The sequence below is a fragment of the Chiloscyllium punctatum genome, chromosome 39 (genome assembly GCF_047496795.1).
Source record: "Chiloscyllium punctatum isolate Juve2018m chromosome 39, sChiPun1.3, whole genome shotgun sequence".
NCBI classification, from domain to species: Eukaryota; Metazoa; Chordata; class Chondrichthyes; order Orectolobiformes; family Hemiscylliidae; genus Chiloscyllium; species Chiloscyllium punctatum.
The window spans coordinates 55,640,245-55,654,847 of NC_092777.1; the positions used below are offsets into that span (position 1 = coordinate 55,640,245).

Consider the following 14,603-nt stretch of genomic DNA (forward strand, 5'->3'; position numbering starts at 1 on the left):
TTCTGAAAGCTGAATATAAAATGATTTTTGGGGGTAAATATTAAGTTTTACTGTCCAAAAGGGAAAACAATCGTATCGTGTACAAGAATTATTATTTTGCTATATTGCAGTTCATTCCTAGTAGCAACACCAAAACCAGTTCTTGAATTATGCAGTTCAGATTGGAATGTTGCTGCATTTGGTTCTTGTAAATCATTACTATAAGCTGGAGGAGCAGTATTGTACATTTTGATGAAGGATTGAAAAGTTACATAATGCAATGGTCAGGATCTGAACTTGAAACAGGAGACACTTGCATTCATATCCAGTGGATAGATACATTTGTTCAATCATCTCAGAGCATTACACAAATCTAATCTCTGCTTTGTGCTGCATTCCTCTGGGAAGGGATGTACGCTGCAGCTTGTGATGAGTACGCCACCTATCTGTAGGTTTGTAAAACATAATCTGCCAGCTCTGAGTTGTAATAACATCAAAGTGATGGAATTCAATTCCAGTTTGATACTCTTGTATGTATTAGAAGTAGCAGTGTAGGAAGGGAACAGGGAGGTGAAAATTGAAGCAATGATTTGCCATGACTAAATGTAAAACACATTGTTCCACAAAGCCATCTACCTATTATTGGAGGTCCAATTTTAAAAAGGAACACTGCTTTGTATATATTGGGTAGAAATCAATGTTTCTAATATCTTAGTTGCAATTCATTTTATAGTGTCAGGCTTACAGTGATCTTTTTAGCTTTGAAATTTATATGTAATAATGCCAGATATAGCATGATGTTTCCAGATTCTTGGCTTGTATGTACGTTGTACGAATGCACTGAAATTTACATTAGCTAAGAGGCAGTTATTGTTTCGCAGATTATTTGTGTGCTTTTGTCACCAAATATCTCTCTGCTTGCTATTATTGGCGAAAATACAAAAGGATGCATGTTTAGTCAGGATCATGTTTTTCCATATCGTTTAATCATATTCTTGTTCACGTTTGTTTTTGTTACCTTTACTATATTTTTTGCTTTTTTTTAATCACTTCAACCATTAATAAACTAGGTAACATTGCGGTTTGACATAATCTTGATAGGTTTGTAGCTCAGGTTGAGGTTTAGGGTGTAGGTTTGCTCGCTGAGCTATAGGTTTGATATCCAGACTTTTCATTACCTGGCTAGGTAACATCATCAGTGGCGACCTCCAAGTGAAGTGAAGCTGTTGTCTCCTGCTTTCTATTTATATGGTTGTCCTGGATTGGGTTCCTGGGGTTTGTGGTGATGTCATTTCTGTTCGTTTTCTGAGGCATTGATAGATTGTATCTACATCTATATGTTTGTTTATGGCGTTGAGGTTGGAGTGCCAGGCCTCTAGGAATTCTCTGGCATATCTTTGCTTAGCCTGTCCCAGGATAGATGTGTTGTCCAAGTCGAAATGGTAGGTTTTTTTTCCTCCGTGTGTAGGGCTACGAGGGAGAGAGTGTCGTGTCTTTTTGTGGCTAGCTGGTGTTCGTGTATCCTGGTGGCTAACTTTCTTCCTGTTTGTCCTACGTAGTGTTTGTGGCAGTCCTTGCATGGAATTTTGTAGATGACGTTGGTTTTGTCCATGGGTTGTACTGGGTCTTTTAAGTTTGTTAGTTTTTGTTTGAGAGAGTGTTGGTGGGTTTGTGTGCTACGAGGATTCTGAAGAGTCTTAGTAGTCTGGCTGTCAGAAAATGAACAGGAAATGACATCACCACAAACCCCAGGAACCCAATCCAGGACAAACGTATAAATAGAAAGCAGGAGGCAACAGCTTCCCTTCACTTGGAGGTCGCCACTGATGATGTTACCTAGCCAGGTAATGAAACGTCTGGATATCAAACCTACAATGTCAGCGAGCAAACCTACACCCTAAATAATCTTGATAACCTCCCTGTTGTGGCTGTTGCTACAAAGATGTTTAATGTTTAACATTTCTTAGAGGACCTAAGTTTTGAAGTATTATGGAAAAATTGACTTTTTTCTGGAAATACCTGGAGTGGTTGATTTACAAAGGTCACTGAAATGTCACTGTGGACATTGGCATTTTTTTAAAAGGCTTCATAGAAATCATGTGACTAGTGATAACTGCATATTCTGCTGTGGACACATGCTGATGCTACATGACAAGTAGCTGGGCAGAGAGTGCTTTGGTATCTTGCAACTAGTTGGGGAACAAGAAGCCTGTAAGGAAGTACTGCACAATGGCTCTTCCCATTTTCTGAGAAGAGCTGTTTTGTTGTGTTCAAGGTGAAATCTATTTATTCTTCTAAAATTCGCAAAACTTCTCAATATTGTATTTCCTGAGTAAGCTGTGTCTGCCAAGTCTCCTGAAATAACCATGCTTGGTTACTGTCTTGACCATACGTGTCAGAACAACAAACTTAAAAACTTTTTTTTGCCTTTGAAGAATAACCCATTGACCAAAGGGTTTTATCAGTAAGTTAATGTCTGCAGAAAAATGTTTCTTCTTAGTGTGTATATATGTATATATGGCTGTACGTGTGTTTTGGATTACACAAAGTTAAATGTACCTATATATTATTAAATGTGTATGCTAACTAGTTATTGCACATTTGCTTAATATGTTTTGTTTTGATAAATCAATAATTTTTAATTTATTTTTATTTAAATTCAGTTCACAGATCTTTTTATCTAAAACCTGAAATAGATAAAGTATTTAATTGATTGTCTGAATAACAGGGAGCAGTAATTTTATTTGATGATGTGACCTGTAGTGTGGGGGAATGCTAAAGCACTCTTCCAGCCTTGATTGTGATGCTGACTTCAGCAATTAGAAAATGCCCTAATTTTGAACACAGTGGGAAATAATTGGTCCTGGATTTGAACCTGGTTATAATCTATACATTGTCTAAATTCTTCAGAGTTTAGAATTTCCCATTTAACATCATACCCAAATTCTTATTTATAAGATTTAATTTCTTGCATTAACTTTTACTAACATAGACTTCCTCACATAGACCAATTTATTCTATTGTACAGTTTTGTTTAATATGGTAACTTGTTTTATTTATATTAACATAACAATTTGGTACCTTTTTGCCATGATTTGTTCAAAAAACTAATTATCTCTTGTGCTTCCTTGCTTGGAGCTCTTTCATGTGCACATGCTCTCGTTCTCTCTTTCTGCAAATGTTTGCTGATACCGTGAAAACACACTCAGTCCATGTGCAAAACACACATGTACAGTCCCTGCCAGTACTGACAATGATGTCACTCTATTCTGTTCCTTCATATTTATAAGCTTATGTGGGTGCTGCAATTTTCATTTACTGGCAAAGCATTTCACAAAGGGATGCACGTGCACAACTTTCTATATGCACAGCGTGAACCTTTCAAGGGTGGCAGGAGCTGGAGACTATCTCCGTTTATTATGATCTTGAGTCCGCTAATTGTAATACTATGTAGCTGTTTCATGGGCATCAAATTTTAAAATGAAATGTTTTAAACAGATCTGTAATGGTGAAATCCAGATACAACACTTAATCTAAAAGTATGTAACAATAAAATCGCAATATTTTATTAAAGATACCACAAAGCAAAAAGAATTTGTTTAGTTTGCATTTTCTTGAAAAAAAATTTATTGGATCCAAAAATTATTTTTGCCTTGGTAACTAAACTGTAGCAGTCAAAGTCGGTACTTTCATTCCAGGAGCTCTTACATAGGAAACTGTTGGAATTGTAGTTGCTGATAACTTCCCCTCTTCACCCGTCTACATTCTCATTAGAAATTGAAAGTAAGGACTGCAGCAAATCTCTTGTTCATGAAATATGGACTGGAGGGTTTGAGTTGTCGGGAGAGGCTGGATAGGTTGGGACTTCTTTCTCTGGAGTGTAGGAAGCTGAAAGGTGACCTTGTGGAAGTTTATAAAATCGTGAGGGGCATAGATAAGGTGAATAGCAAAGTTTTTTTTCTCTAGGGTAGGGGAGTTCAAAACTAGAAGGCATAGTTTAAAAGTAACAGAAGAAAGAGTTAAAAGAGACCAGTGAGGCAACTTTTTCACACACGGTGGTTTGTATGTGAAATGAAAACTACTAGAGGAAATGTCATATGCAGGTAGAGTTACAACATTTGAAAGACTTTTCGGTACATGAGTAGGAAAGGTTGAGAGGGATATGGGCTAAACGCAGGTAAACTGTAGCTCCGCCTTCCACACCATAATCCCCTCCAAACTAATCTCAAAACTCTGAGACCTAGGTTTCAGCTCTGCCCTCTACAAATGGATTCTCAGCTTCCTGACCCATCGACCACAATCAGTGAAAATAGACAAGTGCACTTCCTCCATTATAATCCTCAACACTGGAACCACCACCATCTCCAAACCCCCACCCCCACCCCCCACCCCCCTCCCCCCAACCGATGCATTTTAAGCCCCCTACTCTACATTCATGAATGTCCAGCTAAATTCCAAACGAATGCCAAAGTTTGCTGATGACACCACTGTGGTAGGACAGATATCAAACAAGAATGAGTCAGAATGCTGAAAGGAGATAGAAGGCTTAGTGTCATGGTGCACTGATATCAATCACTGACAACAAAACACAAGAACTGATCATTGACTTCAGAAAGAAAAGAGTATGACATGTCTTCATCTACATCAACTGAGCTGAGGTGGAGAAGGTCGAGAGCGTCAGGTTCCTGGGAGTGACGTTATCTGACCATCTGTCCTGGACTTCCCACATAGGTGCAACAGTCAAGAAGGCACGGCAATGCTGCTGCTTCCTCAGGCAGCTTAGGAAATTCAGCATGTCCATAATGACCTTAACCAACCTTTACAGGTGTACCATAAAAAGCATCTGGATGTGTAACAGCCTCTTATGGCAACAGTTGTGCCCAGGACCGGAAGAAACTATAGAACGTTGTGTGCACAGCACGGAAACTAGCCTCACATCCGTGGACTTCCCATTGCCACGGAAAGGCTACCAACATCATCAATGACCCATCCCACCCTAGTCTTCTACAACGTCTTCCGTCCGGCAGAAGATACAGAGGATTGAACCCACACACCAACAGATTCAAAAACAGCTGTTTTTCCCTGTCATTATTAGTCTGCTGAATGGACTCTAACTTCAAATGGTATTGATCTTGCTTTGCAACCGTCCTGTGCAGTTGTAACCTTTATGCCTTGCTCTGTCTGTGATCTGTATGTCCTTATCTGCGATGATCTGCCTCCACTGCTCTCAAAACAAAGCTACGTGTGACTACAATAAATCAAATCTAATGGCACTAGTTCAGTGTGGGAAACTTGGTCGGTATGAACAAATTGAACTAAAGGGTCTGTTTCCTTTTGTATAACTCTGTGACTGTAGTCTGTAGTCAAAATATACTAAAACTGAAATTGCTGGAGAAATTCAGCTGGTCTGGCAGCATCTGTGGGAAGAAAGTGAAGTTAACATTTTTGAGTCCGGCAGCTCTGAGTCAGAACTCAAAACATATTTTTTATTTTAATTTTCTTTATTAGTTGCATGTACTTGTTACTGCAAATGTATTCTTTTTGTATTTTTAATTATCATGTGATTTTGTTCTCTTGTCAGTGTTGCTAAATGTGCATTTAATTGAAGTCCATAATGTAAAGAGGTCTCCAATCACTGATTTGCATATTAAACATTCAAAATATCCAACAAGAAACCAATCAGTATATCCAACACAGATAATTTTACTTTGATCCATTTGGTAAGTATTTCTCTGCTTTCCTCTTTCATGTGTATTTGTCCAACTCATATGCACAAGTCCAAACCCTTGACAGACCAGTCTAGAATTGCTCTGTGCTGTAGATACTTAACTCACCAATGCATACACAACTCAGGCGCTAATTTGCAGAACAGATATTAGCTTAATGTGTAATGTTTTGTATGGATCTGCTGTAACATTTCCATAGCAGCTATGGTTGATTAACATTGAGCAGTAAATGAGAGACTGTGCACTAAAACACAATGGAGAAAAATGGTTAATTGAATATGATCTACAAGCTCATTTACATCATTTAGAGGAGCATGCCTCAGTAGCCATGCTGAAACTGATGGACATTGTCACGGATTCAGACTTTTCTCTCTTGTAAAGTGTTGATGTCTTGGGAATTGTTGTGTGATTAGTTTTTCTCCATGATTGTTTTTTTATGACTTTTCCACAGCTGAAGACAAGCATTACTGCCATCACAGAACAGCTTCAGAGCTTCTGCTCACCCATTACAAATTGTGTTTGTCATATGCTTGATATGACTCTCTCTTGACAATAACTAATAGACAAATGAATTTGAAAACTCTTTGTTATACTGTTGCATATTGAAGTGATTTCATTTTCCTTTAAACTTTCCTAAGCATGGGAGCAGTAATCCAACACACAAATCAAGATGCTAACTAAAAAATTAGTCTTTTACGTTGGAAATTTCACAATGACAAAATAACTGGTTTTTGCCATGGGGGATAGTGGCCTATCAATAAAAGAACAGAATTCTTATACTGTAGTTTTAAAACCGCAAATGTTGCAATTCAATGCCTAATCTTTTTGTAATTGCTGATTTTGTGAATAATGTCAGCTGAACCTTGATATCTGTTTGTGGCTGCTTCTCACCCCCAAAGGTTTAACGAGTATAGTGGCATGATATAAGCACACTTTAGCTTATTTAAATTATTGCACTTGATCAGTTATTTTGCTTAATATTATTTGAACATCTAAGGGGATGAGAGAATGCTAGCTAATTTGAATTTTTACTGAGTTAATCTTTTTTCCAAATGCATAATCTCCATGTGTTGATATCATATTTTGCTATTGTCATTTTCAGCTTTCGTTCAGTTCTATGTATTTGCATCCCAGGAATGGTTATTAAATTCCCTATCCTCTACCTGCAATTACTTCTCTGTTAGACTTCAGATCAAAACAATCTTGAGTTAATGATGGGTTTTTTTTCCTCTAGCCCATCCCAATGTGTTTTTTTTAAATTACATTAGAATCCCTACAGTATGGAAACAGGCCCTTCAGCCCAACAAGTCCACACCGACCCTCCAAAGAGTAACCTGCCCAGACCCCTGACTAATGCACATAACACTGTGGGCAATTTAGTACAGTCAGTTCACCTGACCTGCACATCTTTGGGTTGTGGGAGCACCAGGAGGAAACCCACGCAGACTCGAGGAGAACGTGCAAACTCCACTCGGACAGTTGCCCGAGGCTGGAATCAAACCTGGAATCCCTGGCGCTGTGAGGCAGCAGTGCTAGCCACTGTGCCGCACCGTGTTGTTACAGAGTGAGTCTTTTTTTAAAACCAGTTGTTTTGGTTCCAAGAACAACCAGGTTTACAATCATCTGAAGAACGGCCTTATCAGACTGGAAGCGTTAACTCTGTTTATCTCTCTCTCTGCAGATGCTGCCGGACCTGCTGAGTTTCTCCAGCACTTAGTTTTTTTTTATCTCAGATCTCCAGCATTTGCAGTATTTAGCTTCCATTTGTTTTCTGTGCTCTGAAGTGGTTTCACTTTGGTAACTTCTTTAATACCAAAAAAGCAATTCCTTTCTTGCCTACAGATGATTAACTCTTCGTCACTATTTCTTTTCTTAATTAACAGCACTGTGTCAGATTTTAGACTTTTTCTTGTGCATTCCCCCTAAGTTACAAACTGTTATGGTCTGTTATTCTAACCGTTGTTGTTTAAAAAGGTCAATGAAGAGTAGAGATGAGTGTTCCAGGAACAGCTCCAGCAAACTACAAATAGAGGTACCAACCTTGTAACATTATAACCTCAATGAAGGGGGAGTCCAGAATGTCAGTAAAAGACAAGACTGAAGCATTTGCAGCCACCTTCAGTCAGAACTGCCGAGGGCTTGGTCCAATTTTGCCATTTCCTCGCTGGCCAACATGAAAGGTATTAGTCTTCAGCCAATTTGATTTACTTCACAAGAAACCTCAAGAAATGCTGAAGGCACTAGTTTTGCAAAGGATATTGTCCCTGATAGCAGCATTGCAGAATGGTACTTCGATATAGAACTAGCTATGCCCCGAACAAAATGTTTCAAGAGTACTACAGCAGCAGCATCTACACACTCTGGGAAATTGTCCAGGTATGTCCTGTCAACAGAAAGAACCGGACAAATCCAAGTCAACCAGTAACCCACCCCCTTAGTCTGTTCTCGGTCATCAGTGATGGAAGGTGTCTTCATCAGAGCTATCAAGCAACACTTGGACACCAATAATTGTTCATCAGGGCTACTCGGTTTCTGATCTTATTACAGTCTTAATCCAATGTGGACAGAAAGGTTGGATTCAAGAGATGGAGTGAGAAAGACTGCTTTTGACATGAAAGCAACATTTGGTTTTGTGAAGCTCAAGGGGTCCTAACGAGGCTCTCCATTGGTTTCAGTCATTCCCAGCTCAAAGGAAATTGGTTGTGATAGTTGGAGGCCAATCATCTCATTCCCAGAACGTTGCAGCGGGAGTTCAACGACCTGGAACACACACGCTAACAGCAACCTGAGTGTATCTACAGTAGTTCAAGAAGGCAGCTCATTGTTTCCTTCTCAAGGCAACAAATACTTTAAAAAGCTTCCTCTTTGAGGATTTTGGAACACCTTGCTTATCTCCATCTCCCTTCCTCTTCGAAGGTGCGGCTATTAACATCCCAAATTTAGACTTTCTTTCCTCTAATCTGTCTCTCTCTGTCTACTTATTTTCCAATTATGATCATGTCCAACATTATGGTCCCTGGCTGTTCACTTGAACTTGTCAATTTAAATAAAATTCAGTAATACAGAGTAAAGGCTACTGAATAGTGCTGGAATCCTATTTCATGTCCAAATACAGTCACCTTTGTTTAAAATGCAGGAATGAGCTTATTTGCTTTTGAAAATATTGTCGTTTTAAGTGCTGCAAAAATGGATGCTAATTTAATAGGTGGCCTAAAAATAAAACCTGCCCTTTGCTAAGAACTGCACAAGCCTAAAACTGAGGAGCTCGAACTGTTAGTCTGTGTCCAGATAGCTTGTTTGTTCAATGCTGCCAGCTGACAGAGCCTGCAACTGAGCCTGTGTAGGAAGTACTCACCTGGTGTTGCAGCACAAATCAACCCAACTGCTGAAAGTTCCATGCATTGAATTTAATTCATTTTAGTGATTGAACTGCTCTTTGGCTGCCTCAGTGACGGGGTTACCTTTATGTTTCTTTTTTGATATGGTGCTCCTGTTCTTTCGTATTTCACACATGCGCCGTAGTTGTATCAAATTTATTCTGTGACCCAGCATCTTTGCTCCTGCCATTTGCTGCATTTCAGCACTAGGATATTGAACTGTACGATGGGGTGGCTTTTCGCTTCTAATTGTCTCCAAATTCCCCATCATCACATTCCTATAGTGTCAGGTCAACAAACAGAAGGAGGAGGGAGTTGGCAGCTAAACCATTACAGAGAACATTAGCTCTATGCACCACAACTCTTAGAATATTTGGGGGAGAAGGCTTCTGTCTCAATTAAGAATAATTATATGGAAACAAAGTGCGGATGTATTGAAGTTCTCTTCAGGTCTTTCTGCACTATGTAACCCATGTGGAAAAATCTAGTCCTCCAACATTGTATTAATTCAATTATTTCCGAAACTGTTTGGTATGTGTTGCTTTTAGTTATGTTTTCAAAATTGCAAAATTAGATTGATTCAGAAAATGCTTGATGTTGCTTTATACACGTGAGGGACAGGGGAAGAATGTGCACTGCAGTGATTTCTGTTATGAGCTGAAAGTGGAGAGATTCTAGGGAGAAGGACAGAGGCAGAAGCACACCAAATGGAATCTATCTTTTTCTGATTTGAAAATTCAAAATTTCATAGAATTCCTCAAACCCCAACAACTTTTTTAAACAACTGTTCTCCATGCTTCTGTTGTTTTGCAATGATAGATTGAACCCAGCACTGATAGAAATGTCTTCTCTTGGTTGTCCAAGTGCAAATCTGATTGAAAAATGTTTGTTCCACTAAAATACCGCTTCAGTGCATGTAAATTTAGTTGTGGTTTTTGCTTTATCATTTTTATGATGACCAGCTCTTTTGACTTTTTATTCGATTTTTCTTTAATCCAGAAAACTTAGTTATAGTTGTGACACATCACATGTCTTAATATAGGCTTCTGGCAAATACGTACAATTAAAAAGTTGCAGCTTTGTGTATTGCTTTTCAATTGCATTGCTTACAGATGGGATATACTGAATTCAGTTTTCTTCTTGTGAATTCATTTTCAAAACTCTTCCCAATTGCTGCACAACTGTCCCATCAGTAAATAGACTGATTACTACCCAGCATTAGCTGGCATCAGGTGTTACCCGTTGCGGTATAGAAAACATTTCCTCTGCTGGTCTGTACTTCCAAATGCAAGTGGGAGTATTTGTTTATTGGAGGTGTCTTACAGTTCAAACAATAACAACAAAAAGTAACACATGTTTTAAGGTTAATTGGGTTTTCTCTGAGGCCAGGAATTGAACTACTGTGCTAAAGAGTGGGTATTCGCTGTTCTGTTGCTTAAGCTAGCAGGCTTAATCTCTATGATTGATGTGAGCTGCTCTTCATCCACGCAGAATTGAAATTCATATTCACCTCAGGTAAAAGATTCATAATTTGCTTTTTTAATAATGAGTTTGAAATATTTACACTTTGTCAAGTACTCAGTGTGCCTTGGCAAAAAAATTGATACTCTGGTTATTTATCATTTAATTTTACATTGTGTGTTTTGACTGAACATGATTTATTTAACAAGAAACAGTAATTAATGTTGTTTCTACTCTACATCTAGATCCTAACTCATTTCATGTTGAATTATTAAGTAAAAATGCATAGAAATTGTATCCCATTAACAGGTATTTTGGCTTACCCAGTCTACATTGCATTCACTTCATATGAGCAGATTTTAAGATAGGTTAGAGTCATAGAGAGCTACAGCATGGAAACAGACCCTTCGGTCCAACCCAATCTAGTCTCACCTACCAGCACCCGGCCCATATCCCTCCAAACCCTTGGGAAGGTTTCCAGGATAATATGTGTTGGGTCGTCTTTTAATAACATATGTTTTAAATATGTTATTCACTTTGCACTTTTGTAAGGAAGGCTTAAATTTAGATTTTTAAAATTTTATTTCTATAATTTTAATAATATCAAAGAACTAAGCAGTGTTGGACAGTTATGCATATTTCCAACAAGCTTGTTGTTAGGAGTGTCATAGTTAATTTGGATCTTGTTTCTACATCCACCCTTAATAATGCACTAATGAACCTAATTAACATAATCCATTTAAATGATTCGTACACTAGCCTGTCCATGGTCTTTATTGCTGTGACTTAGGTTAATTGGAAGCTTGTAGCAGGTATGAGTTGTTGTATAAAGGCTAATAAAAATATGCACATACAGATTAATTCTGGAAGTAAACTGAGTATGGGTGGGATACAATTTTCAATGATGTAGCATTGAAATTTAGTTAAAACAACTCATATGTCAAGTTTGAAATATGTACAAGAATAGTTTGAGAGACAATAAGGATGGTCAGTTAGGAGAGTGCATTTGGTCTCATCTGTATGAATTTTAGCCAGGTTTTTTTGATCAGACTTATTGCAAAAGTAAAGCCAATGGGATCCAAATCAAAGTGTAAGTTAGATCCAAAATTGGCACCATGGCTGAATACAAAGGGTAATGGTCAATGAGTGTTGTTCAGACTGGAAGGATGTTTCTAGTGGGATTTCTGCAATGAACCACAGTACAGGGGAACCTCGATTATCCCAAGATTGGCGGGCACTATTTTGTTCGGATAATCGACTATTCGGTTAATTGGTTAAATGCCTTTCCTCTGGTGCTCGGAGTTTTTAAAGTCAGCTCCAGTTTAGGAGACTGCAGCAGTTTACAGCGTGCAAGATCCTGCCCCCAACACTGCCCCAGCACCGCCCTCGCCGCCAGACCCCATCCAACACCGCCCCCACCCCACCCCCAGACCTCGCCCCCAACACTACCCCAGCCCCCAGAACCCATCCTACACCGCCCCCTCCCCACCCCCAGACCTCGCCCCCAACACCACCCAGACCCTGTCCAACACTGCCCCAGCACTGCCCTTGCCACCAGACCCCATCCAACACCACCCCCACCCCCAGCGCCACCACCTCCCCACCCCCCAGAACTCACCCCAACACTATCCCAACCCCCAGACCCCATCCAACACTGCCCCCACCCCCAGCACCACCCCCTCCCCACCCCCCAGACCTCGCCTGCAACACTGCCCCCTCCCCATCCCCTAGACCTCGCCCCCAACACCACCCCAGCCCCCAGACCCTATCCAACACTGCCCCAGCACCGCCCTTGCCGCCAGACCCCATCCAACACCACCCCCACCCCCAGCACCACCCCCCTCCCCACCCCCCCAGACCTCGCCCCCAACACCACCCTAGCTCCCAGACCCCGTCCAACACTGCTCTCACTCCCAGCACCATGCCCTCCCCACTCCCCTGACCTCCCCCACTCCCTGCCCCCAACACCACCCCAGCTCCCAGACCCCGTTCAACACTGCCCCAGCACCGCCTTCGCCCCCAGACCCCATCCAACACCGTCCTCACCCCTCCCCTCCCTGCCCCCAGACCCTATCCAACACTGCCTCAGCACCGCCCTTGCCGCCAGACCCCATCCAACACCAACCCCACCCCCCTCCCCACCCCCCAGACCTCGCCCCCAACACCACCCCAGCTCCCAGACCCCGTCCAACACTGCCCCAGCACCGCCTTCGCCCCCAGACCCCGTTCAACACTGCCCCAGCACCGCCTTCGCCCCCAGACCCCATCCAACACCGTCCTCACCCCTCCCCTCCCTGCCCCCAGACCCTATCCAACACTGCCCCAGCACCGCCCTTGCCGCCAGACCCCATCCAACACCACCCCCACCCCCCTCCCCACCCCCCAGACCTCGCCCCCAACACCTCGCCCCCAACACCACCCCAGCTCCCAGACCCCGTTCAACACTGCCCCAGCACCGCCTTCGCCCCCAGACCCCGTTCAACACTGCCCCAGCACCGCCTTCGCCCCCAGACCCCATCCAACACCGTCCTCACCCCTCCCCTCCCTGCCCCCAGACCCCGTCCAACACTGCCCCAACACCGTCCCCACCCCCAGCACTAATCGCCCCCCACACCCGGCCCCCAGACCCCGTCCAACACTGCCCCAGCACCGCCCTCGCCCTCACCCCTAGACCCCGTCCAACACTGTCCCCACCCCAGCACCACCCTCAGACCCCGCCCCCAACACCACCCTCAGACCCCGCCCCCAACACCACCCTCCGACTCCGTCCCCAACACTACCAGGCCCCCAGACTCTGTTCAACGCCACCCCAGACCCAGTCCAACACCACCTCTGCTCCCCAATCCCGTCCAACCCTGCCCCCGCTCCCCAACCCCGTCCAACCCTGCCCCCCACACCCCGTATGACATCACCCCTGACCACATCCAACACAGCCGTTGCCCCCCCAGACTCCGTACAACATCGTGCCCCCCCGAACCCATCCAGCACCGTCCCCCGACTCGATCAACACCAGCCCCAGCCCCCATTCAACATCACCCCCTGCCCCCCCCCCAAGGCAAAGTCCAACACTACCCCGCCCCCCAGACCCGATCCAACACCGACCCACCCCCCACCCCCACCCCAAGACCCCATCCAGCACCACACCCCAGATCCCATCCAACACTGCCCCCCCAGACCCAGTCCAACACCACCCCACCAGATCCTATCCAACACCGCCCCCCAGACCCCGACCAGCGCCAATCCCCAATCCCCAGCCCCCCAGACCCCGTCCCCAACATCAACCTACCCCCAGACCCCATCCAACACTGCCCCCGCCCCCAACACCACCCCCCGCCCCCAACACCACCCACCCGCCCCCAACACCACCCCCCCGCCCCAACACCACCCCCCGCCCCCAACACCACCCCCCGTCCAACGCTGCCCCAGCACCGCCCCTGCCCCCAGACACCATCCAACACCATCCCCCCCAGACCCCGTCCAACGCTGTCCACCCAGACCCCATCCAATACTGCCCCCCCCCCCCCCCCCCCCCGAGACCCCGTCCAACACTGCCCCCACAGACGCCGTCCAACACCGCCCCTATCCAACACCAACCCACTCCCAGACCCTGTCCAACACCGCTCCCAGACCCCTTCCAAAACCGCCCCCAGATCCCGTCCACCTCTCCTCGGCAGCTGGACTGTACCCCAACAACAAAAGTTTGCTTCAGCTTCCTTTGTGGAGTAAGTCTGCAAATAGCGTGCGCACAGCCACACACACAACATTTTACCGCGACCTTTTGAGAGGTTCCATATCTGCCCTGTTAGAAAGATTATATGGGGAAAGGGGGGGGTGTTTAGGATACAGCTCTGTATAGGACTCCAGGGAAAGTATCAGGAGAGAGAGTGAGGGCTGGAGGGTCAGTCATTTAGAGACGGTGCCTGTTTAATCACTGTAAACAAAAGACGCGATCACCGTTGGAAACACGTCTTTGATGTAATGTTTCTGTGGGGACCTCGAGATCTCCTTTGGATAATCCAATTTTCAGATTATTGGTATTTGGATAATCGAGGTTCCTCTG

General features: G+C 43.5%; 1 protein-coding gene across 1 annotated transcript in view; it reads left to right on the forward strand.

Moving 5' to 3' along the window:
• rptor (regulatory associated protein of MTOR, complex 1) overlaps window positions 1-14,603 on the forward strand; it is a 392,084-nt gene that overhangs the window by 334,042 nt on the left and 43,439 nt on the right. The gene's annotated exons all lie outside the window — the stretch shown is intronic.